The following is a 27,249-nucleotide window of genomic DNA, read 5'->3' as shown; positions in this document are numbered from 1 at the left end:
TCCATGCTGCGCCACCTCAGAGCAAAGCACCCAGAGACCACACCTGATGCACCCAACATGGCTGGTGCTGGTGCTGCTGCTGCAAGGCAAGGTATGTGAAATGTAGGCTATACATGTGCAGGAATGACTCATAGAGCTTGTAATGGAGGTACATTGAAACATAATAATGTATTTAAGATCTGCAATAACATAACTACCTGTATTTATGTGGTTTTATTTTAAAGGGCGGCAAGCAGAGCTGCATGAGTGCCTACTGGACATGATCATTAAGGACTCCCAGCCATTTTCAGTGGTGGAGGATGCTGGATTTATAGGGTTTGTCCAGAAACTCGACCCTACCTACATCCTCCCCACAAGACAGGCACTGAAAATGAAGCTGGCCTCCAGATATGAGGAGGCCAAGGCCAAGGCCAAGGCTGAGGTGTCCCGTGCCCAGAGAGTAAGCTTAACGTCAGACATGTGGACATCCATGAATATGGACGCTTATCTTGCCGTCACCTGCCACTTTATCGCTGGTGATGACTGCAAGCTCTCCACCGTGCTACTGGGGGTGGCCAAATTCCCTCAGACGCACACAGCTGAGCATATCAAGGAGGCCAAGAGTGTTCTGCTGGGAGAATGGGGCCTGAAGGACAAGGTTCACTGCCTCATCACTGACAACGCCTCCAACATGATTTTGTGTGCAAAGCTGCTGGGAGTACGCCGTGTGCCGTGTTTCGCTCACAGCCTCAACCTGGTTGTGAAGAATAGCCTGGACCTCACACCTGAGCTGAAAGCCATATGCTTGAGAGCCAAAAGGATTGTAGCCTACTTCAAGTCTAGTACCACAGGGAAGGAGAGACTGTCCGCCTTTCAGGGCCAGTTGGGGATCCCCCAGCATAAGCTGATCCAGGAGGTGGACACAAGGTGGAATAGCACCTACCTGATGCTACAAAGAATGAAGGAGCAGCGCCTGTCAGTGGGAGCGGCCCTGGGCAGTCTGAGCACAGACATCCCTGCTCTGACTAGTGGGGAATTCGATTTAATGGCTGAGTGCCTTGATATATTGTCACCATTTCATCGGGCAACCTTAGAGCTGTCCGAGGAGAAAAGAGTGTCGGCATCAAAGGTGATACTTTTTTTTTTAATAATATTTTTTATTCCAGTATAGAAGATGTCATTGTACATTGAAAAAGGCATGAATATTTTCTGTTTTTCTCCCTCCCCTCCACCCACCCCTCCCTCTCAAACATGTCTGCATCAAAGGTGATTCCCATAATAAGGATAATGCAGCACAGGGTGTGGGAGATGTGTGGTCGGATGACCAACCCTGCTGCCTCAGAGCTGGGCCTAAACCTGGTCCGGCTCCTGACGTTAAGGTGCGGTGTGGAGGGCGTTGGGGTCCTGGCATTGGCCACGCTGTTGGACCCCCGTTTTAAAATATTGGCCTTCGGTAACGCCTCCCACGCTCAGGAGGCGGTGAAGAGGTTGACTGATGTGTGCTTCAATTATTCAGAGGACACTGAACGCACCTTCAACCTCACAGGTAAATACCCTTTCCTTTGCACTGTGTATTTCAACAGCAGCACATTGTAGGTCCTGAACAAATTCCTCCCAGAGGACCACAAAGTTAATTTTATCTTTCTCTCAGCAGTCAACCTCAGCACAGGAAATGCCTGCCGCCGAGGAGGCAGATGACTTTTGGGAGCTTCTGGACACTCGACTTGGTTGGTTGCAAAACATAGTCAATTGTTGAGGATCACATGAAAAAGCTGTACATTTGACAACTAGGCTAATTGTTGTTGTGTTCCCAGGTGCAGCACATAATGTGAAAAGCCCAACAGCAGACGCCACGGTGGAGGTGAAGCGGTACCTGAGCGACCCCTACCTCCCCAGAGGGGAGGACCCGCTGAAATACTGGGCCACACACAAGACAATATATGTGAACTTGTTCAAGCTGGCCACCAAATATCTACATATGCCAGCAACCTCTGTCCCCTGCGAAAGGGTTTTCTCAAAAGCAGGGGACATTGTAAGCAAAAAGAGGAGCCGTCTCAGTCCCAGCACTGTGGAGAAAATCGTTTTCCTGAATAAAAATTTGGAGACTAATCTGTCCCACACAACCATGTCCCACACAACCATGTCCCTCCCACACTTTGCCTGTTCATGTACACAAGCAATACATATTTTATTGTTCACATAAGCACATGTCTGTCCAGTTCCCACAATATAGCCTTGTTTTGCATTCTTTCCCTGTTCCACAAGCACATCCCAACACTGTGGCCCCTGTTATGCCATGTTGACCATCTATATCTGCCCCAATTATCAAACAGCCGCCATACCATGACCTGACCAGCAGATGTCATTGTGGAGCTGCTGTACCACGACCTGACCAGCAGATGGCAGTATAGGCAGTACCATGACCTGACCAGCAGATGGCAGTATGGAGTTGCTGTATCGACTGCATCGAAAGATCGACACTTTTTCCGACACAATTGTGTCGAACGTGTCAATTGCGTCGAAAGCTTCGTTTCCCCCATCACTACTCTTTACTCCCTGGTCAACTGGCCCTCCCTTCACACCCGCCGTCACATGCACTGGCTCACCCTCATCTATAAAACCCTCCTCCACCTATCACCCCCCTATCTGTGTCTCCTGCTTCACCCTCTGCCTGTCACTCGCAACACCCGATCCTCACTCCACATCCAACTAAAAATTCCCAAATCCACCACCTCCCTTGGCCGTGCATCATTCCAGTTTGCTGCCCCCTCTGACTGGAATGCTCTGCAAAAAACCCTCAAACTGGATAAACTCATCTCCCTCTCTGCCTTCAGACTCACTATTTCAGACACCCTCACTGATTCCTGCACATGCTTCTCTTCTCTGTAGGGCAGCACTTGTATTCATTCCCTTTACACACCCCCTCTGTCCACCTGCACTTGTTTTTATGCCCCCATACGCTCATGTCTGCTCATTCTCTGCTTTTAAGCTTTTCTGTGTTAATGTACTGTTTTCTAATGTTTGTTGGCCTGTTTCGTAAGTGCTTATTGCTGTTGTTGTATTTGGTGGCTGTGTCTCAGTGGTTATTGTTGTACCGTATTTATGTTTGCTTGACTGTGTCTCAGTGTGTATCGTTGTATTGGTTTGTTTACTGGCTGTCTTGGTGTCCATGTTGTATCGCTGTGTTGATTGGTTGTGTCCCAGCGCTTGTTGTTGTATTGTTGTCTTTCCTGACTGTGTATCAGTGCTTGCTGCTGTATTGTTGTGTTTGCTTGGCTGTGTCCCAGTGCGTTTTGTTGTATTGTATTGTCTTGTGTTGCCTGTCTGCTTTTTGGCTGTGTCCCAGTGCGTTTTGTTGTATTGTATTGTCTTGTGTTGCCTGTCTGCTTTTTGTGCTTGCTGTTGTGTTCCATTGTTGATGTCCGTTGGTGCTTTTGTTGTATTGTTTGTGTTGCATGCATATGTTTAATGCTTATTGTGCTTTGTTTTTAACATGTTTTATCTTTCAGCCCCCCTCCCCTTTCCCCTTATTGCAGGCCGGCATTGTAAATAAGAATTTTGTTCTTAATTGTCTCGCCTCGTAAAATAAAGGTAAAATACAAATAAAATAAAATAAATCTATACTAAAAACACAGGCTACATGTTATTATGTCAGCTGTAAGCCCAAAACGAGTAGAACCTGGTACCATGTTACAACATTTCCATTTAGTACTATCGTTGAGTAACCCTCAGTGGTGATTGGTTAAAACATACGCATTACGTTGTTGTGCCTCCTAATCTGACACGCCCCCGTGAGCCTCGTTCTGGCGCCCCCTCCCGGCCGGATTGAGTGGGCCGGATCTCTGGCTCCGTTTGCAGCAGGTGTGGGCTATTACCTTTCAGCCCAGCTGTCCCAATCACCACCTGGACAGCCGCCTACTTAACCCTGCTACAGACGGAGATCCAACGCTTGAACAGAACTATCTCCCTGGCTCGACCCCTGGACCCCCTCTGACTACTCTCTTCTGGATTTCCCTCCCTGGCTCGACCCCTGGACTCCCCTCTGGACTACTCTCTCCTGGATCACTCTCCCTGGCCCGACCCCTGGACATTCCCCTTGACTACCCCCTCTGGATCTCGGACTTTGCTCACTAGGGTAGTATCGCAGCACATAATACAACACCCCTGACCTCATACACGCACACACACATAGTATAATTACACACCCCATAACTATCGCCTGCATCACACCTTATGTTTGTTTTTCCACTAGTTAGTGTAGGGCCTATTTCTTTGTGTATATCATCCTTAATAAATCATTGTATATTCTCCTGGCCTCTGTCTCTGTTTCTCTGGGGTTCCACCACATTTGGCTTTTCCAGTTTTAAGGTGTGCATAACAGTATGTTCAAGCCATTATGAGCCAAGGTGGAACTCCAGAGAACAAGGGTGGTTCCCCGGGTATTGGGGTTCTCCCATTAGTCGTAGATTTACGCAGAGAGGTAAATAGCCATGCTACGCAACTTACCAGTCTGCAGGCCGAGCTCCAGAAGGCCTTCCCCACGGTCCAAGGCCAGATAGCCGTACTGGAGAATACCACCCGTGCCACCGTCGGGGCTGTAAATAGTCTCGAGACGAAGATGGACGCCCTGTCCGGGTCTCTCGCCTCCATCCAGCGTTCTCTGGACCTCATCGCCGCTGGCAGCAGACCACCCCCTGACACGAGTTCCATATCTGGGCAGATGACTAATCCCCCGGTCGATCCTGTGAACCCCGTTTCGCTCTATCCTCCTGTCGCTCACTGGGAACCCAGGTTAGTCAGCCCCGCTCCATTCCATGGTGACTTTGATCGTTGTCGGGGTTTCCTGACCCAGTGCGAATTAGTATTTACGCACCAGCCTTCCAAGTACTCCTCCGACGGGGCCAAGGTAGCGTTTATCATGTCTCTACTCGCTGACAAAGCGCTCAAATGGGCCATAGCCGCTGTCGGGAGCAGTTCAAGATACTCCACGGATTACCCCCTGTTTAAAGCGGAGTTCCGGTTCGTGTTCGACCACCCCCAGGACGGGCAGGATGTAACCGGCCGCTTGTTAGCCATCTCCCAGGGTTCCCGCTCTGTAGCCGAGTACATGGTCGAGATCCGTACTCTAGCCACGGAGACAGGCTGGAATGACGGAGCCCTCCTCAGCCTTTTCCACAAGGGGTTACATGATTCCATCAAGGACCTGTTGGTGCGCGACGATCCCGGCACCCTTAATGAGCTGATTACCCTGGCCCTTAGGATGGATGCACGCCTCCAGGTACAACGCACCGACCGCGTCCAGCGAGCTGTCACGCGCCCCACTACCTATCGCGCCGGAACGACCCCGCCCCCTTCTCTGCCCATGCTGCCTCCTCTCGGGGCTACTTCCGGGTCTGGGGAGCCCATGGAGATCGGCCGCTCTCGGCTCTCGCGAGAGGAGCGAGAACGGAGGCTTCTCAACAAACAGTGCCTGTACTGCGGCAAGGAGGGGCACATCATCCGGGCGTGTCCTGTCCGGCCAAAAGACCCAGCTCACCAGTAGGGGGCATACTGGTGAGCAACACCTCTCTCTCTCAGCCCCAGGTCACCCCCAGTCGCCTATTCCCTGCCACTCTCACCTGGGGGAAGGACACCCTGTCTGTCAGCGCCCTCATCGACTCCGGGGCTGATGGTTGTCTAATCGATGAAAACTTAGTCCGCCAGGCGGGCATCCCCCTAGTCCTTCTAGACCGCCCCATCATGCCTAGGGCCATTGATGGCCGTTCCCTAGGAACTATCACCCACACCACTGGGCTTATATCTCTTACGATCTCCGGGAATCATACCGAGGAGATCCGGTTCTTTGTCCTTCAGATCCCCACGTCTCCCCTGGTGCTGGGTAGACCCTGGCTCGAGAGACATGAACCTCACATCTCCTGGGCTTCGGGCCAGATCCTAGGCTGGAGAGGTACGTGTTACGCCTCCTGCCTTCGCTCCGCCCTGTCTCCCTCTAGCGACCCCAAGTCTAAGATCACTCCGCCTGACCTCACCGGGGTTCCTCCCATCTACCACGACCTAGCCCAGGTGTTCAGCAAGGACGAGGCACTCTCCCTTCCACCCCATCGCCCGTATGACTGTCCTATAGACCTCCTGCCTGGTGCCACCCTTCCTAAAGGTAGACTTTACAGCCTCTCACTCCCTGAAAAGGAGGCGATGCGTAACTACATTACGGAGTCCATCAACTCTGGTATCATCCAGCCCTCCTCCTCTCCCCTCGCGGCTGGATTCTTCTTCGTATCCAAGAAGGACGGTGAGCTCAGACCTTGCATTGATTTTCGGGCTCTGAATGACATTTCTGTAAAGAACCGTTATCCCCTTCCCCTCATTAGCTCCACCTTCGAACCCCTCACCCATGCCAAGGTATTCACCAAGCTGGACCTACGTAACGCCTACCATCTAGTCCGCATCAGGGAGGGGGACGAGTGGAAGACCGGGTTTAACACCCACCTCGGCCATTTTGAATACCGCGTCATGCCTTTTGGTCTATCTAATGCCCCTGCTATTTTCCAGGCCCTGGTCAACGATGTCCTTCGGGACATGTTAAACATTTTTGTTGTTGTGTACCTTGACGACATTCTTATTTTTTCTCAGTCCGTGGAGGAGCACCACCAGCACGTCCGGCTAGTCCTGCAGAGACTCCTGGAGAACCGCTTATTCGTGAAGGGGGAGAAGTGCGTTTTCCACACCAGCTCGGTCACCTACCTGGGTAATGTGGTGGAGGACGGACAGATGCGGGCGGACCCTGCCAAGGTCAAGGCCGTCGTGGAGTGGCCTCAGCCCACGGACCGGACCCAACTTAGACGCTTCCTGGGGTTCGCGGGATTTGTGAGGCGGTTCATTAAAGGGTTCAGCCAGGTCGCAGCGCCGCTCACTGCGCTTACCTCCACCTCACGGCCCTTCTGCTGGACCGCCGCTGCTGAGACCGCTTTCGGCACACTAAAACACCTGTTCTCCTCCGCGCCAGTGCTGATCCACCCCGACCCCGAGAGACAGTTCATCGTAGAGGTAGATGCTTCGGACACGGGGATCGGGGGGGTCCTCTCTCAACGGTCGGGGGAGGACCAGAAGATACACCCTTGTGCCTACTTCTCCCGGCGCTACGAACCCGCGGCCCAAAATTACGACGTGGGCAACAAGGAGCTGCTGGCGGTTCACGAGGCCCTGAGGGAGTGGAGACACTGGCTGGAGGGAGCCAAACTACCGTTCCTGGTGTGGTCTGACCATAGGAACCTCACTTACCTTGGGTCCGCCAAGAGGCTCAACTCTCGACAAGCCCGCTGGGCTCTTTTTTTTAGTCGTTTCGACTTCACCCTTACCTACCGTCCCGGCTCCAAGAACGTCAAAGCTGATGCTCTCTCCCGCCAGTTCCCAAAGGCGGATTCGGGTGTCGCTGAGGGGGGAGATACCATCCTGTCCCCGTCCCGGGTGGTGGGGTTCGTAACCTGGCCCGTCGAGGCTTTGGTGAGACAGGCTCAGCGGGCCGAACCAGACCCTAGGACCGGACCCCCTAACCGTTTGTTTGTGCCTACAGCTGTCCGAGCCAGGGTGTTGGAGTGGGGCCACTCCAGCTGCTTCGCTTGCCACCCCGGCGAGCGGCGGACGGCGGCATTCATCGGGAAGAGGTTCTGGTGGCCCAATCTCAGGGGGGACACCAGGGAGTTTGTGGCCGCCTGTACGGTGTGCGCCCGTAGTAAGGCCTCCCATCGGCCTCCTGCGGGTCTCCTGCAGCCTCTCCCGGTGCCCAGCCGACCGTGGTCGCACATCGCCGTGGACTTTGTTACTGGGCTCCCTGTCTCCCAGGGGTGCGACACCATTCTCACCATCGTGGACCGGTTCTCCAAGGCGGTCCACTTCGTTCCCCTCCCGAAACTGCCCACAGCGGCCGAGACGGCGGACCTCCTAACTCTCCACGTCGTACGCCTCCACGGGATCCCCTCGGATGTGGTTTCTGACCGGGGCCCCCAGTTCGTCTCCAAGGTCTGGCGGGCCTTCTGCAGAGGCATTGGGGCCACCACCAGTCTCACCTCCGGGTACCACCCTCAGTCCAATGGGCAGGCCGAGCGTGCCAACCAGGCTCTGGAAGCCGCTCTCCGATGTGTCTCCGCCCACAATCCCTCCTCCTGGGCGAAATACCTGCCGTGGGTGGAGTACTCCCTCAACACTATGGAGAGCGCCGCCACTGGTATGTCCCCATTCGAATGTTCCCTGGGTTACCAACCCCCTCTGTTTCCCCAACAGGAGCTGGAGGTGGCGGTCCCAACCACCAGGGCCCATCTCCGCCGGTGTCGCAACGTGTGGAGGACCGCCAGGGCGGCGTTGCTCCGCGCCACCGAGCGCGCCCGGCGGAGCGCGAACCGGCGGAGGGTGCCGGCCCCTGACTACCAGCCAGGTCAGAGGGTTTGGCTGTTGGCCCGGGACCTGCCCCTCCAGACCTCCCAAACCTCCACCCGGAAACTCAACCCCCGGTACGTTGGTCCCTATCCCGTGGACCGTATCGTCAACCCCACGGCGGTACGTTTGACCCTTCCTCCCTCCCTCAAAATACACCCGGTGTTCCATGTCTCCCAGCTTAAACCTGTGGCCGCCAGCCCTTTGTCTTCCCCCAGCCCGGCTCCGCCGCCGCCCCGTGTCCTGGATGATGGGGACCCGGTATGGACGGTAAACAAACTACTGGAGGTCCGCCGCCGGGGTCGCGGGTTTCAATACCTAGTGGACTGGGTTGGCTACGGGCCCGAGGACCGGACTTGGGTGCCTGCGTCCTATCTCGCCGACCCGTCCTTATTGGAGGATTTCTACCGAGCCAACCCCGGGGCCCTGGGTCCGTCGTCCGGTGCCTCCCCTGAGGAGGGGGGTACTGTTGTGCCTCCTAATCTGACACGCCCCCGTGAGCCTCGTTCTGGCGCCCCCTCCCGGACGGATTGAGTGGGCCGGATCTCTGGCTCCGTTTGCAGCAGGTGTGGGCTATTACCTTTCAGCCCAGCTGTCCCAATCACCACCTGGACAGCCGCCTACTTAACCCTGCTACAGACGGAGATCCAACGCTTGAACAGAACTATCTCCCTGGCTCGACCCCTGGACCCCCTCTGACTACTCTCTTCTGGATTTCCCTCCCTGGCTCGACCCCTGGACTCCCCTCTGGACTACTCTCTCCTGGATCACTCTCCCTGGCCCGACCCCTGGACATTCCCCTTGACTACCCCCTCTGGATCTCGGACTTTGCTCACTAGGGTAGTATCGCAGCACATAATACAACACCCCTGACCTCATACACGCACACACACATAGTATAATTACACACCCCATAACTATCGCCTGCATCACACCTTATGTTTGTTTTTCCACTAGTTAGTGTAGGGCCTATTTCTTTGTGTATATCATCCTTAATAAATCATTGTATATTCTCCTGGCCTCTGTCTCTGTTTCTCTGGGGTTCCACCACATTTGGCTTTTCCAGTTTTAAGGTGTGCATAACATACGTTGCAATAATGCACTTAGCCTACTTTACCCAATGAACGAAAGCGAAAGGAACCATTCTCTAAGAAGTTCGTGTTTAAGTCTAATTAAGGAAAACGACAAACGTGTTGACATTGAAGCCTACTTGAAGGTAAGACAACGAAAACTTTGTTTTTTTTTTGTCTAGGCTGCTATTTGAAAAACGTGAATTAAGGAGTTCATAATGTCGATGATCAATTTCATCAGAGCCACCTCGAGTCTACAGCACCGTTTGTTTCGCAAACTTTTGTCAGATATGTCAGCCGAGCACAGTGATTTACTTGTACATAATGACATTAGATGGCTAAGTAAGGGTAACGCACTAAAGAGAGTTTGTGAACTCAGGCACGAGATCATTGCCTTTCTCCGGTGCTGTCACCACAAGAAGGCTGCCCCTTTTCTAGCCCAAATGCAAGACGATGAGTTCATGGCAGATGTCTGCTTTTTAAGTGACATTTTCCAGCACTTGAACGGACTGAACCTGCAGTTGCAAGTCAAAAAGTCAAGTCAAAAGTCACTTTATTGTCCCATCACTGGGACATTTGTATTGGGCTTGCACCCCACAGCAGCCAACAAAGAGCAACAGACAATGCAGAATATTAGCACACAAACAGAAGGCGGCCCTGATTAAAACAAGAGTGGAAATAAAACGATGAGCAAGATATGTTCACATTCATCTGGTGCAGTTTAAAAGTTTAACAGAAACGTGAATATAAGAATTGTTAAATCTATTTAATCTAGTGCGGGGGACTCTGAACCTCCTCCCAGAGGGCAGCAGTTCATACTCTGCATGTAGGACATGGGAGGGATTCATGAGAATTCTATTAGCCTGTCTGAGAGTAGCCTGTTCAAAAATAGACTGCAGGGATGAGTGGTCTTTCACCCCTATGATCTTCCATGCAGTCTGTATCAGTCGGACCAGTTTGGACCTTAGTTTTACAGATAGGTTACCAAACCAAGATGTAATGCCGTATCTGATGAGACTCTCTAAGACAGACTGGTAGAAGAGTAGCATACATTTTTGGTCAACACCATGAACTCTAAGGCGGCGTAGGAAGTGTAGTCGTTGTTGTAATCTGCTACAAAGGCTGTCTACATGAGTGCTCCAGGTGAGTGGGACAAAACCGTGTGTGATCTAGTGGACAGACTGAATGGGTTTAAAAGGAAGCTAGAGTTATTCTCCATTGATCTAACCCCCACGAAAATGCTGCATTTCCCAACACTACGCGCTCTGATCAACTCGTCATCAGCACAGATTAGTCCTGCGATGACAGCATTTATCGATAAACTGATTGATAACTTTGCTGCGCGGTTTGATAACTTTAATATTCCCGCAGAGGTGATGAGATTTTCTAAAGAGCCCTTTTCTGTTGATGCTGGGGGAGAGTTTGCAGCTGAAGCCAAACAGGTGCTTCCGTCACTGGACGAAGGCTCCCTGCAGTTAGAACTAATAGACATCCAAGCATCGTCTGATTTGAAGCATGATTTGAGATCATTGGCATGTGAGCAGTTTTGGGTTAAACTTAACCAGGTACAGTTCCCAAACACCAGAAGGTTGGCCTTTTTTCTACTTACTATGTTTGGTACAACGTATACTTGCGAGGTTGCAGTCAAAAACTCAAAACCAGGTCTACAAACATCAGCATAAAATCTGGAGATTCTCTCCTTACAGACAAGCTGGATGTGGCTAAGTGCTTAAACACTTTCTTTACAACAATAGCCACTAAATTAGTTAACAATCTACCACCCCACTCAGGGCGTTATGGTGTAGAGCACATCCGTGCGTTCTACAATAAACTGGGTGTACGCAAAGATGATTTTAAACTCTCCATGGTGTCAAACGATGAGGTGTTTAAAAAGCTGGGCGCTCTACACTCAGAAAAGGCCACGGGCCATGACAATATTCCAGCCAGATTTCTAAAAGACTCAGCTGCCTCCATTACCCCAATCATCACCCACATAATAAACCTCTCCATCAAACAGGGACACGTCCCCCTTGACTTTAAAATAGCAAGGGTAACCCCACTGTATAAAAAAGGAAGCAAATTAGACCCAGGCAACTACCGACCTGTTTCTATTCTTAATTCCATCTCGAAACTTATGGAAAAAATAGTTTATGAACAGGTTGATAGGTACCTTACCGAAAAAAATCTGATGTATGAATTTCAATCAGGATTCAGAACATCCCATTCCACTGACACATGCCTTCTCTATTTGAACGACCACATCAACCATGAGGTGGACTCGGGCAAGTACTGCGGCATGGTCATGCTGGACCTCCAGAAGGCCTTCGACACAGTAGATCACCACATATTGTTAGATAAACTGAAAGCAATTGGGTTCGATAGAACATCGGTGAGCTGGATGCAATCCTACTTAGAGGGGAGGGAACAGGTGGTTAGTGTGAACGGAACACTGTCCCCCCCCCTCCCAGTGACCTGCGGCGTTCCACAAGGAAGCATATTGGGACCTTTACTGTTCCTAATATATGTGAATGACATGTCATCAGCATGTGATTGCAATTTGTTCCTGTTCACGGATGACTCGGCTCTGCTGGTCTCTGACAGGGACATATTGCAGGTGGAAAAAGCGCTAAGCACTGAACTGAGTAGAATCTGCATCTGGCTAGCTGACAATAAACTATCAATACACCTAGGTAAAACTGAAACCATCCTATACGGATCCCCATCTAAACTCAGAAAGGCTGAACATTTTAAAATAAAAGTGGGTAACATTAATATCACAAGAAAAGAGGATATTACATACCTGGGCTCCATCTTAGAGGCAAATCTTTCTGGAGATAAAATGGCAGCAAAAGTAATCAAAAAAGTGAACCATAGAACTAGATTCTTGTACAGGATATCCTCACTTGTCAGTAAAAACACACTGAGGACCCTATCAGGAGCTCTCATTCAATGTCACTTCGACTATGCCGTAACATCATGGTACTATAGAACCACAAAGGCCCATAAAACAAGACTCCAGACAGCCCAAAATAAACTGGTTAGGCTTCTGCTAGGCCTCAACCCTAGGACACATCTAACCGCTGCTCATTTTTTGAGCCTTGATTGGCTACGAGTAGTTGACAGAGTGCAGCAGCTTGAACTGGGCCTGGTCTTCAAGATACGCTACACCACAAAGACACCCAAGTACCTGTCAACATACTTCCAAAAAGTGAACAACGTCCACACATACAACACCAGAGGAAGCTCCACGAACCACGTTCAACCGCGTTGCACCACAAACAAGGGGTTAAACTCTTTTGCAAACTATGCAGTAAAAATGTGGAACGCCCTTCCTATAATCTTAAAGGAGTGCAAAACACTGCCCACCTTCAAAACCACTCTCAAAAAACATTTACAGGAGGCTGCAATCCGTAACTGGACCCTCTAAATCAAAAATCTGATTAAAAGACCCGAACTACCCACTGTACATACTTTGTGTTTTGTCCCCCGCCCCCACCGGTGGTGTATGTCCCCACCTGTCCTACCCGCTGTACATACCTTATGTTTTGTTGTATTGTTCTTCCCATGATGGATGTATGTTTATCTTGTAGATAGTAATAGTTATTTGTCTGTATTATCTTGTAGATAGTACTAGTTTTTTTGTCTGTCTTACATGTAACGATGAATTGAGAATCAAGGACCCCAATTGAAATAAGCCAGTGGCTTTCTTGGGTTTTTATCCTGTTAGGTGACCTTGTATGTAATATGTACTTTCATGTACCTACTTCTGCAAATTCTTCTAATAAAGTTTTCAATCAATCAATCAAGTCAAGCTTCTCGCATATGAATGCAATAAAGACCAACACACGTGCCTCCCTCACAAGTGCGCACCTCCACCAGTGTCTGCGTATAATATTGCCCTCACTCCATATGAGCCTAACTTTGCAGTGCTTGCCAAGTCAAAGAAATGCCATTTCAGTCACTGATTAGAGCACTGGTTGATTTTTCTTCCTTTTGAGGGTTTGTTAAAGCAGACGTGAAATGCACTGATGATAGTAGGCTAGAGTAGAGCACCGATATCCAAGTGGGCCTAATGTAGGCTATTTTTTTTTTTTTTTTTTTTAAAGGGAGACATTTTATAAAATTAAAAAATGACTGGCACAACTTACTGATAATGCCATGACATGAGCACTTGATGTTTTTGTCTTTTATTTTGATTCGTTTTTTTTATGTTTTGAATTGAGTTGTAGCAGATGTCAAATGCACTGATTAGTAGAGAACAGGAAAAAAGTAATGCAATCTGGTTTGTTTTGTTTTATTGAGAATGAAGACTGTGTAGCCTACTTCTGAGTGATATACAGTAGTATGAATAAACACTTTTGATGCACAAACTGGATGGTGAGACTGGATAGTATCCTCTGTGTTGTTGTGTGCAGTGACTGGTGTACAGAATGCTCCGGTGACTCTGTCTGCAGCCTCTACCCCATTGACTGGTCAGCGAACCAAGTCTGCACCGGTGCAAACTGGCACCTTGACTGCAGTTGGAAAAGAGACTGGTACTAGTGTGTAAAGCCCAGTATGGTGGGGGTCTGTAGTGTGTACAGCCCAGTATGGTGGTGGTCTGTAGTGTGTACAGTCCAGTATGGTGGGGGTCTGTAGTGTGTACAGCCCAGTATGGTGGGGGTCTGTAGTGTGTAAAGCCCAGTATGGTGGGGGTCTGTAGTGTGTAAAGCCCAGTATGGTGGGGGTCTGTAGTGTGTAAAGCCCAGTATGGTGGGGGTCTGTAGTGTGTACAGCCCAGTATGGTGGAGGTCTGTAGTGTGTACAGCCCAGTATGGTGGGTCTGTAGTGTGTAAAGCCCAGTATGGTGGGTCTGTAGTGTGTAAAGCCCAGTATGGTGGGGGTCTGTAGTGTGTAAAGCCCAGTATGGTGAATCAAGAGGACAGAGGAAGAGTGGAGATGAAAGACAGTGAGATGGATGAGACCGTGGTCCCCGACACGCCGGATGCCAAGAGTCCCCCCGGGCCCAGCCCAGCCGGGGAGAGCGGGGTCCTGGACACCGACTCAGACTCTGACGTTGAGATAACTGGGTCCTTCATGAGGAAGAGCCTTGTGGTGGAGCTGGCTACAAAGCCTCTGCAGCCCACCTCCACTGGCCACACCTTCACGTTCCAGCCCCGCCCCTCTGCTTCGACTGCTAAGTTGGCATACCGCAGCCTCTTCCGTTCGAATGCCTCATTGATGGCCTCCTCCCATGGGACCGTCAGTTCTACGATGAAGACACGCCGGCAGGACTTGGACCAGAGGACTAGGTCTGGGCGCAGAAGAGAAGAGAGGAGAGAGAGAGAGCGTCCAGGGGGAGATTAAGTGATCGTGCTGTCAGACGAGGACGTGGAGGAGGGAGAGAAGGAGGGAGAGGAGAAGGAGAGAGAGAAGGAGGGAGAGGAGGAGGGGGCAGAGGGGGGGCCAGGAGTGTCAGCTGGTCTACGGGGCCCTGGGGGGCCTCTGTTGAAGGAGACCAGAGCCGCCAGCCAGCTGCCCACAAGCCTCCCTGGTGGAGCCGCCTGTAAGAGGAGCCTGGAGGAGGAGGAGGACGACAGCACCCAGGAGAGGAGGGCCAGCAAGAAGCCTGCCCTCCACCAAGACTCTGTGAACCTGAGGGACTTGCTGCTCGAGCATGATTGGCACTTTGAGGACACCTCAGAAGCTCTGCGCATCTCAGGACAGGACCAGCAGAGCTCCAACCCAGCTGGTGGGTGTGACGATCCACACTGGTACCACCAGTGGGCGCCATACATCTGTTGTCCTGTTGACCTTCTCTTTTGGTTCCAGATGGGCACAGGTGGGGGTGATCATCCTGATTGTCCCAGGAACTTTAAGAGGGGGTCAAATTGATGGACTCGCTCTCTTCCTGGTCGACCAGCAGCCTTTTTGGTTGTTGTTACTATTTGTTGTTACTATTTACTTTAACATTATTTCCATTTAACATATTATTCTTTAATAAATCTCCTATTATTGTTCTCCATGTGTCGTCTCCCTTTTTGTCACCTTGTCCTGAGCCAGGCAAGCGTAACAAATTGGGGGCTCGTCCGGGAGTGAATTTGGTGAGAGCAATATTCTCTCCCTTTTCATAGTTGATATTCGGGATTGGATTGTTGGATTTGTCCAACTCTATATTGGGAGACCCGCATGGTTATTGTTTATAGTTATTGGGTTTTGGTTGGATTGGATGTAATGTATTGTTTAGTATATTTGGTACGTTGGTTTGGGTGCTGGTGACGAGGGGGAGCTGGCCGTCCGACTGTGCTGACAAGGACGTAACTCTTGATATTGGCTGTGATCTTCGGCTGGAGTTTGGTGAGTGCTGTGTTCTATGCAAAGCAGAGAAGGATAGGTAGGGCGGGTGGTTTAGATACCATCAGAGCTATACGTGAACCCCCGTGCTAGGAGTAGAAGCGCTTAACGCTTGTTTATTGTTTTCGTTTGTTATTTTTGTTGTGTTGAACGCGGGGGCGCCACCAGGCATTTGCTTGGTGGAAGAGTTGCATGTGAACGCACTGAAGACTAGCTGAGTGGTTAGTCAGTCATTACTGAGTTAGATGCGGGGCAGCTCTTACGAAGTATGTTAGTTACTTTTCTGTTTTGTATGTGTGCACAGTTACTCGCTTTAAATGGGCTGAAGATTATGGCTGATATGGGAGTAGTTTATAGGAGGAGTTTGTAATAGGAGGGGAGATTCCCGTTTGTTAGGGTTGGTTAATATTGGTTATTTGATTATATTGAGTTATGGATATTTTTTAGGAGTTTGTGGCAGCTCCGTCGGTCGATGGATTGTTACAGTTAACGAAGGAACAACTGTGGAAGGTTGTGGAACATTATGAGGTTAAGCTTGAGGTGGTGAAAGGCCGAGCAAAGAAACAGGACGTAGTGGAGGCTTTACAGACTACGTTAATTAATAGGGGCATACTAAAGGGTAAATTGTCTGTCCCTAAAATATCCGTTGGGGTTGCATCTGGGTCCACTGAGTTAACATTTGATCAACAGAGGAATTGTTAGCATTACAGATGGAATCACAGACGCGAGAGCGTGAATTTCAGATGCAAGAGCGTGAATTTCAGACGCGAGAGCAGACGCGAGAGCGTGAGTTTCAGGCACAAGAGCGTGCGAGGGACAGGGAATTGGAGTTGGATAAATTGGCTCATGAACGGGAGCGCCTTAGGTTGATTACTGAGGGAAAGTTATCTGACGGTGGAGGTGGCGATTCGAGTAATTCTAAGAGGGATAATATGTCTGTCATGGTTAGACTGTTGCCAAAGTTTAATGAAAAAGATCCTGATGTATTCTTTTCACTGTTTGAGAGTGTTGCCGACGATAGGGACTGGTCTACTTCAGACCGCACCGCATTACTACAGAGTGTGCTTATTGGCCGAGCTCAGGAAGCTTATATTGCTCTTAATGGTAGAGAGAGGAAAGATTATGATACAGTTAAGGCCGCTATCCTTAGGGCATATGAACTTGTTCCTGAAGCTTACAGACAGCGGTTTAGACAATGGAAGAAACATGACAAACAAACTCATGTTGAGGTTGTAAGAGAACTAACCAGCCATTTCAATCGTTGGTGCGTGGCGGTAGAGGTGAATACTCTGGAGGATCTGTCAAATTTGATTATTTTGGAACAGTTTAAAACCATTGTCCCTGATCGCATTGCCACTTATGTAAATGAACACAAGGTGAAAACAGCAGATCAAGCCGCGGTGTTGGCAGATGAATTTGTACTGACTAATAAGAGTCAGTTTGGTGAACATCGTTTTCGTAGCGAGGGGAGCCGTAGACAAAATCCGACCGTGACTAACCTATTGGTAAATCGTGCTAAATTCCCAAACGGAGGTCCTGGCTATTCTGTCCCTTTTTCAAGGTCTGAGCATGGCGGTCAGAGTAGAGTAGATTCTAACTCGACATGCAATTATTGCCTTGGGAAGGGTCACTGGAAACAGGAGTGTCCTGTCCTAAAAGGAAAAAAAACCTACAGTGGGAAGGGGGGCTCTGTTAGACCGTCGGTTCTTGCAGCGCATGCTGGTGGGGTAGGAGGAAGAGTGTCTGGGGTTGCCGAGGGGTCTCCCTTTAAACCAGGGGTGATGGCATCCTCAGTATCCAGCCCACCTGCGGCTACTGAGTTGGCGGGGGCACTACAGGGCTCTGCCTCCATACAGATTAGCGAGGAGGATCCTGATTTTGGTCCGTTTATTACTACAGGTTTCGTTTCTCTGGTGGGTAGCCCACAGAAAGTGCCTGTCCAGATACTTCGTGAGTATGGTGGGGGTCTGTAGTGTGTAAAGCCCAGTATGGTGGGGGTCTGTAGTGTGTAAAGCCCAGTATGGTGGGGGTCTGTAGTGTGTACAGCCCAGTATGGTGGGGGTCTGTAGTGTGTACAGCCCAGTATGGTGGGGGTCTGTAGTGTGTAAAGCCCAGTATGGTGGGGGTCTGTAGTGTGTAAAGCCCAGTATGGTGGGTCTGTAGTGTGTACAGCCCAGTATGGTGGGGGTCTGTAGTGTGTACAGCCCAGTATGGTGGGGGTCTGTAGTGTGTACAGCCCAGTATGGTGGGGGTCTGTAGTGTGTAAAGCCCAGTATGGTGGGGGTCTGTAGTGTGTACAGCCCAGTATGGTGGGGGTCTGTAGTGTGTACAGCCCAGTATGGTGGGGGTCTGTAGTGTGTAAAGCCCAGTATGGTGGGGGTCTGTAGTGTGTACAGCCCAGTATGGTGGGTCTGTAGTGTGTAAAGCCCAGTATGGTGGGGGTCTGTAGTCTGTAAAGCCCAGTATGGTGGGGGTCTGTAGTGTGTACAGCCCAGTATGGTGGGTCTGTAGTGTGTAAAGCCCAGTATGGTGGGGGTCTGTAGTGTGTACAGCCCAGTATGGTGGGGGTCTGTAGTGTGTAAAGCCCAGTATGGTGGGGGTCTGTAGTGTGTAAAGCCCAGTATGGTGGGTCTGTAGTGTGTAAAGCCCAGTATGGTGGGGGTCTGTAGTGTGTAAAGCCCAGTATGGTGGGGGTCTGTAGTGTGTAAAGCCCAGTATGGTGGGGGTCTGTAGTGTGTACAGCCCGGTATGGTGGGGGTCTGTAGTGTGTAAAGCCCAGTATGGTGGGGGTCTGTAGTGTGTAAAGCCCAGTATGGTGGGGGTCTGTAGTCTGTAAAGCCCAGTATGGTGGGTCTGTAGTGTGTAAAGCCCAGTATGGTGGGGGTCTGTAGTGTGTAAAGCCCAGTATGGTGGGTCTGTAGTCTGTAAAGCCCAGTATGGTGGGGGTCTGTAGTCTATAAAGCCCAGTATGGTGGGTCTGTAGTGTGTAAAGCCCAGTATGGTGTAAAGCCCAGAGAGCGTCCAGGGGGAGATGAAGTGATCGTGCTGTCAGACGAGGACGTGGAGGAGGGAGAGAAGGAGGGAGAGGAGAAGGAGAGAGAGAAGGAGGGAGAGGAGGAGGGGGCAGAGGGGGGGCCAGGAGTGTCAGCTGGTCTACGGGGCCCTGGGGGGCCTCTGTTGAAGGAGACCAGAGCCGCCAGCCAGCCGCCCACAAGCCTCCCTGGTGGAGCCGCCTGTAAGAGGAGCCTGGAGGAGGAGGACGACAGCACCCAGGAGAGGAGGGCCAGCAAGAAGCCTGCCCTCCACCAAGACTCTGTGAACCTGAGGGACTTGCTGCTCCAGCATGATTGGCACTTTGAGGACACCTCAGAAGCTCTGCGCATCTCAGGACAGGACCAGCAGAGCTCCAACCCAGCTGGTGGGTGTGACGATCCACACTGGTACCACCAGTGGGCGCCATACATCTGTTGTCCTGTTGACCTTCTCTTTTGGTTCCAGATGGGCACAGGTGGGGGTGATCATCCTGATTGTCCCAGGAACTTTAAGAGGGGGTCAAATTGATGGACTCGCTCTCTTCCTGGTCGACCAGCAGCCTTTTTGGTTGTTGTTACTATTTGTTGTTACTATTTACTTTAACATTATTTCCATTTAACATATTATTCTTTAATAAATCTCCTATTATTGTTCTCCATGTGTCGTCTCCCTTTTTGTCACCTTGTCCTGAGCCAGGCAAGCGTAACAAATTGGGGGCTCGTCCGGGAGTGAATTTGGTGAGAGCAATATTCTCTCCCTTTTCATAGTTGATATTCGGGATTGGATTGTTGGATTTGTCCAACTCTATATTGGGAGACCCGCATGGTTATTGTTTATAGTTATTGGGTTTTGGTTGGATTGGATGTAATGTATTGTTTAGTATATTTGGTACGTTGGTTTGGGTGCTGGTGACGAGGGGGAGCTGGCCGTCCGACTGTGCTGACAAGGACGTAACTCTTGATATTGGCTGTGATCTTCGGCTGGAGTTTGGTGAGTGCTGTGTTCTATGCAAAGCAGAGAAGGATAGGTAGGGCGGGTGGTTTAGATACCATCAGAGCTATACGTGAACCCCCGTGCTAGGAGTAGAAGCGCTTAACGCTTGTTTATTGTTTTCGTTTGTTATTTTTGTTGTGTTGAACGCGGGGGCGCCACCAGGCATTTGCTTGGTGGAAGAGTTGCATGTGAACGCACTGAAGACTAGCTGAGTGGTTAGTCAGTCATTACTGAGTTAGATGCGGGGCAGCTCTTACGAAGTATGTTAGTTACTTTTCTGTTTTGTATGTGTGCACAGTTACTCGCTTTAAATGGGCTGAAGATTATGGCTGATATGGGAGTAGTTTATAGGAGGAGTTTGTAATAGGAGGGGAGATTCCCGTTTGTTAGGGTTGGTTAATATTGGTTATTTGATTATATTGAGTTATGGATATTTTTTAGGAGTTTGTGGCAGCTCCGTCGGTCGATGGATTGTTACAGTTAACGAAGGAACAACTGTGGAAGGTTGTGGAACATTATGAGGTTAAGCTTGAGGTGGTGAAAGGCCGAGCAAAGAAACAGGACGTAGTGGAGGCTTTACAGACTACGTTAATTAATAGGGGCATACTAAAGGGTAAATTGTCTGTCCCTAAAATATCCGTTGGGGTTGCATCTGGGTCCACTGAGTTAACATTTGATCAACAGAGGAATTGTTAGCATTACAGATGGAATCACAGACGCGAGAGCGTGAATTTCAGATGCAAGAGCGTGAATTTCAGACGCGAGAGCAGACACGAGAGCGTGAGTTTCAGGCACAAGAGCGTGCGAGGGACAGGGAATTGGAGTTGGATAAATTGGCTCATGAACGGGAGCGCCTTAGGTTGATTACTGAGGGAAAGTTATCTGACGGTGGAGGTGGCGATTCGAGTAATTCTAAGAGGGATAATATGTCTGTCATGGTTAGACTGTTGCCAAAGTTTAATGAAAAAGATCCTGATGTATTCTTTTCACTGTTTGAGAGTGTTGCCGACGATAGGGACTGGTCTACTTCAGACCGCACCGCATTACTACAGAGTGTGCTTATTGGCCGAGCTCAGGAAGCTTATATTGCTCTTAATGGTAGAGAGAGGAAAGATTATGATACAGTTAAGGCCGCTATCCTTAGGGCATATGAACTTGTTCCTGAAGCTTACAGACAGCGGTTTAGACAATGGAAGAAACATGACAAACAAACTCATGTTGAGGTTGTAAGAGAACTAACCAGCCATTTCAATCGTTGGTGCGTGGCGGTAGAGGTGAATACTCTGGAGGATCTGTCAAATTTGATTATTTTGGAACAGTTTAAAACCATTGTCCCTGATCGCATTGCCACTTATGTAAATGAACACAAGGTGAAAACAGCAGATCAAGCCGCGGTGTTGGCAGATGAATTTGTACTGACTAATAAGAGTCAGTTTGGTGAACATCGTTTTCGTAGCGAGGGGAGCCGTAGACAAAATCCGACCGTGACTAACCTATTGGTAAATCGTGCTAAATTCCCAAACGGAGGTCCTGGCTATTCTGTCCCTTTTTCAAGGTCGGAGCATGGCGGTCAGAGTAGAGTAGATTCTAACTCGACATGCAATTATTGCCTTGGGAAGGGTCACTGGAAACAGGAGTGTCCTGTCCTAAAAGGAAAAAAAACCTACAGTGGGAAGGGGGGCTCTGTTAGACCGTCGGTTCTTGCAGCGCATGCTGGTGGGGTAGGAGGAAGAGTGTCTGGGGTTGCCGAGGGGTCTCCCTTTAAACCAGGGGTGATGGCATCCTCAGTATCCAGCCCACCTGCGGCTACTGAGTTGGCGGGGGCACTACAGGGCTCTGCCTCCATACAGATTAGCGAGGAGGATCCTGATTTTGGTCCGTTTATTACTACAGGTTTCGTTTCTCTGGTGGGTAGCCCACAGAAAGTGCCTGTCCAGATACTTCGTGATACGGGGGCTTCAGAATCTTTTATATTGGAATCGGTTTTAACATTCTCTCAGGAGTCAAGTGTGGGGACCAGTGTTTTGATTAGAGGGATGGGGATGCAGACTTTGTCTGTCCCCTTGCATGAAATTGAGCTTTACTCTGATCTGGTCCAGGGAGTAGTAACTATTGGTGTTCGACCCTCTCTGCCTGTGGTGGGTGTGGCCGTCATCTTGGGAAATAACCTGGCTGGAGGAAGAGTGTGGAGTGATGTGCCCCCACCTCTGGTAGTTAGTTCTGGGTTTACACGACCAACAGGACCCGACCTTCGTGTGAAGGAGTTTCCTGAGGTTTTTACTGCCTGCGCCATGACTCGTGCTATGAGTTGCATGGACCCTAAAATTGATGATGGTAAAGAGTCTGATAAGTTCACTCCTGACAATTCTGTTTTTCAGTTACCAGATCTGCCGCCGTCTTTGTCTCGGAGTGAGTTGATTTTAGCCCAACAGGAGGATCCTGAGCTGAAGCTGCTGCTCAGTGGGATTCAGCCTAAGGATGAGCTGGAGAGCTCTGCAAGTGGTTATTTTCTCTTGGAGGATGTGTTGGTTCGTAAATGGCTTCCTCATAATGATTGTTCTGTGAGTGACCCGTTTTTCAAGTTGTGGTACCTACTAAGTTTAGGAATGTGGTGTTGGAGACAGCACATGATGACGTGGCTGGGCATATGGGGGTTAAGAAGACTTGTGATAGAGTACTACGGTATTTCTTTTGGCCTCGGTTGAAGAGGGATGTTTCTAAGTTTATTAAGACCTGTCATACCTGTCAACTGATGGGAAAACCTAATCAGACTATTAAACCTGTGCCTCTTTATCCTATTCCAGCTGTGAGTGAACCATTTGAGCACATCATCATCGATTGTGTTGGACCACTTCCTCCTTCTAAGTCTGGGTGTATTTATCTATTAACGGTAATGTGTCAAACCACTCGCTATCCGTCTGCGTACCCTCTTCGTACGATTACGACAAGATCAATAGTAAAGGCACTGACTCAGTTCATATCCATTTTTGGTATTCCTCGGGTCATACAGAGTGACCAAGGGACAAACTTTACATCGAAAATGTTTGCTGAAGTTTTGCGTCAGTTACGTGTTAAGCACAACACCGCCAGCGCGTATCATGCTCAGAGTCAGGGGGCCCTAGAGAGGTTTCATCAAACACTGAAGTCATTGTTGCGCTCTTATTGCATGGAGCTTAAGAGGGATTGGGAGGAGGGACTGCCTTGGCTCATGTTGGCAGCACGGGAGGTGGTGCAGGAGAGTACAGGGTTTAGTCCAAGTGATTTGGTGTTTGGGCACAAGGTGAGGGGCCCGCTGGCAGTGCTACAAGATGGTCTTAAGACCGCTGTTCCACCTACCAACCTGATAGATTATGTGCATGGTTTTCACCTGAGGTTACATCTGGCGGGAAAAATGGCGAGTGAGTATTTGACTGTGGCACAAAGTAAAATGAAAAGACTGTTTGAGCGCCGTACTGAACCACGAGTGTTCTGTCCTGGGGACCAAGTGTTGGCGTTATTGCCTATACCTGGTTCACCATTCCAGGCGAAATTTACTGGTCCCTACTCTGTTGTAAGACAGGTGTCCGAACAGAATTATTTGATCGATACTCCTAACCGTAGAAAGTCTACACAACTTTGTCACATAAATGTATTAAAATGTTATTATTCTCGTTCACCTAGGGCCGGAGAAGATGCGGTCTTGGAGGTGAAGCCGGTTGTGTTGACCACAGTGAATGGGGTGTCTCCATCTCCATCCACTCCTGTGGTGGCAGCAGGGTGGGAGGAGGATGTGAGTGGGCCTGGAGACGGTGTTTTGCGTCCTCGGCTCAAAAATTCTGAGACGTTGGCTGAATTATCAGTTCTGTTTGGTCATTTGACTGAGGAAAACAGTAGAGAGTTAGAGGGGTTGCTTGTTGCTTTTCCCTCATTGTTTTCAGATACCCCTTCTTGTACCCACTTAGTGCAGCACGACATAGACGTTGGAGAGGCGAAGCCGATTCGTCAACGGTTCTATCGAGTCCCTCTGGAGAAACGCCGCCGCATGGATACTGAGGTTCAGTATTTAATAAATAACGGGCTGGCTGTTCCTTCAAACTCCAGTTGGGCATCACCGTGTTTGTTGGTAGGAAAGCCAGACACGACAGATAGGTTCTGTACAGACTACCGAAAGGTTAATAATGTGACTAAACCTGACTCATTTCCTTTGCCCAGGATGGAGGACTGTGTGGATGAGGTGGGGTCTGCCAAATTTGTTAGCAAATTTGATTTGCTTAAGGGGTATTGGCAGGTCCCACTGACCCCTCGCGCCCGAGAAATATCTGCCTTCATTACACCGTCTGGGTTGTATTCGTACAACGTCATGAGTTTTGGTCTCCGTAATGCGCCGGCGACTTTTCAACGGCTGTGGCTGTGCGGTTTACCTTGATGACGTTGTGGTGTATAGCAACACGTGGGAGCAACATATAGAACGTATCCACTCACTGTTTGTACGACTCAGGGCTGCTAACCTTACTATCAACTTGGCAAAATGTGAGTTTGCAAGAGCTACTGTCACATATTTGGGTAAGGTAGTAGGGCAAGGGCAGGTCCGGCCAGTGAGGGCTAATGTCCGTGCTATTGATCAGTTTCCACCCCCCACCTCGAAGACGGAGCTTAGACGTTTTTTAGGGATGGTGGGTTATTACCGCAACTTCTGTTTAAATTTCTCAACTGTGGTCGTCCCTTTGACGAACTTATTAAGGTTGAAGGCCAAGTTTGAATGGTCTCCAGGTTGCCAGAAGGCTTTTGAACAGGTAAAAATGCTGTTAAGTACAGCTCCTGTCCTGGCAGCACCTCAATTGGATCACCCGTTCCAGTTGCAAGTGGATGCTAGTCATGTTGGGGCTGGAGGGGTTCTTTTGCAGACTGACGATCAGGGGGTAGATCGACCGGTCAGTTTCTTTTCTAGAAAGTTTAATTCGCACCAACTGAATTATTCTACGATAGAGAAAGAGGCATTGGCACTGGTTTGGGCTCTGCAGCATTTTGATGTTTATGTGGGAGGGGGGTCCCATCCAGTGGTCGTTTATTCAGATCATAACCCCCTGACCTTTTTGCATTCTTTGCAGAGTGCGAGCCAGCGCCTTGTGAGGTGGACGTTGTTTCTACAGCCATATAACATCACTATTAGGCACATACGAGGCGTGGATAATGTTATCTCCGATGCGTTGTCACGTGCTCCGGAGGGTCTGGGTGAATCCATGCTGCCGGTCTGAGTGTCTTGTCTTTAATCTCTCTTTCTCTTGCTCCTCCCTCCTTAAATAGAGCTTTTCCCGGTACCAGGAATTGCTGGAGGGTGGGTAGGTTGTAGGGGAGGTTGGGATTTGACGTTTAGGCTGTGTGGCAGAGATCACCGTTTTTTTTTGCCATAAACTATTGTTATTATTTGTGTTTTTGATAGAGTTATGCTGTTAATCCGGGAAACAAATTTGCAGAGACCTTTTTAGTAGGCCTCTGTTTTAAGGGGGGGGATGTGACGATCCACACTGGTACCACCAGTGGGCGCCATACATCTGTTGTCCTGTTGACCTTCTCTTTTGGTTCCAGATGGGCACAGGTGGGGGTGATCATCCTGATTGTCCCAGGAACTTTAAGAGGGGGTCAAATTGATGGACTCGCTCTCTTCCTGGTCAACCAGCAGCCTTTTTGGTTGTTGTTACTATTTGTTGTTACTATTTACTTTAACATTATTTCCATTTAACATATTATTCTTTAATAAATCTCCTATTATTGTTCTCCATGTGTCGTCTCCCTTTTTGTCACCTTGTCCTGAGCCAGGCAAGCGTAACAGTGGGGGTCTGTAGTGTGTACAGCCCAGTGATGCAGGAAATCTAAAGAGGCATCAGAGAACACAGCCCAGTATGGTGGGGGTCTGTAGTGTGTAAAGCCCAGTATGGTGGGGGTCTGTAGTGTGTAAAGTCCAGTATGGTGGGTCTGTAGTGTGTAAAGCCCAGTATGGTGGGGGTCTGTAGTGTGTACAGCCCAGTATGGTGGGTCTGTAGTGTGTAAAGCCCAGTATGGTGGGGGTCTGTAGTGTGTAAAGCCCAGTATGGTGGGGGTCTGTAGTGTGTAAAGCCCAGTATGGTGGGGGTCTGTAGTGTGTACAGCCCAGTATGGTGGGGGTCTGTAGTGTGTACAGCCCAGTATGGTGGGGGTCTGTAGTGTGTAAAGCCCAGTATGGTGGGGGTCTGTAGTGTGTAAAGCCCAGTATGGTGGGTCTGTAGTGTGTACAGCCCAGTATGGTGGGGGTCTGTAGTGTGTACAGCCCAGTATGGTGGGGGTCTGTAGTGTGTACAGCCCAGTATGGTGGGGGTCTGTAGTGTGTAAAGCCCAGTATGGTGGGGGTCTGTAGTGTGTACAGCCCAGTATGGTGGGGGTCTGTAGTGTGTACAGCCCAGTATGGTGGGGGTCTGTAGTGTGTAAAGCCCAGTATGGTGGGGGTCTGTAGTGTGTACAGCCCAGTATGGTGGGTCTGTAGTGTGTAAAGCCCAGTATGGTGGGGGTCTGTAGTCTGTAAAGCCCAGTATGGTGGGGGTCTGTAGTGTGTACAGCCCAGTATGGTGGGTCTGTAGTGTGTAAAGCCCAGTATGGTGGGGGTCTGTAGTGTGTAAAGCCCAGTATGGTGGGGGTCTGTAGTGTGTAAAGCCCAGTATGGTGGGGGTCTGTAGTGTGTAAAGCCCAGTATGGTGGGGGTCTGTAGTGTGTACAGCCCAGTATGGTGGGGGTCTGTAGTGTGTAAAGCCCAGTATGGTGGGGGTCTGTAGTGTGTAAAGCCCAGTATGGTGGAGGTCTGTAGTGTACAGCCCAGTATGGTGGGGGTCTGTAGTGTGTACAGCCCAGTATGGTGGGTCTGTAGTGTGTAAAGCCCAGTATGGTGGGGGTCTGTAGTGTGTACAGCCCAGTATGGTGGGGGTCTGTAGTGTGTAAAGCCCAGTATGGTGGGGGTCTGTAGTGTGTACAGCCCAGTATGGTGGGGGTCTGTAGTGTGTACAGCCCAGTATGGTGGGTCTGTAGCGTGTACAGCCCAGTATGGTGGGTCTGTAGTGTGTAAAGCCCAGTATGGTGGAGGTCTGTAGTGTGTACAGCCCAGTATGGTGGGGGTCTGTAGTGTGTAAAGCCCAGTATGGTGGGGCAGTAGTGTGTAAAGCCCAGTATGGTGGGGGTCTGTAGTGTGTAAAGCCCAGTATGGTGGGGGTCTGTAGTGTGTACAGCCCAGTATGGTGGGGGTCTGTAGTGTGTAAAGCCCAGTATGGTGGGGGTCTGTAGTGTGTAAAGCCCAGTATGGTGGGGGTCTGTAGTCTGTAAAGCCCAGTATGGTGGGGGTCTGTAGTGTGTACAGCCCAGTATGGTGGGGGTCTGTAGTGTGTAAAGCCCAGTATGGTGGGTCTGTAGTCTG

Source organism: Nansenia antarctica (genome assembly GCF_963989245.1).
Source record: "Nansenia antarctica genome assembly, chromosome: 2".
NCBI classification, from domain to species: Eukaryota; Metazoa; Chordata; class Actinopteri; order Argentiniformes; family Microstomatidae; genus Nansenia; species Nansenia antarctica.
The sequence above is the reverse complement of the archived record's forward strand: the minus strand, read 5'-3'. Positions refer to the sequence as shown.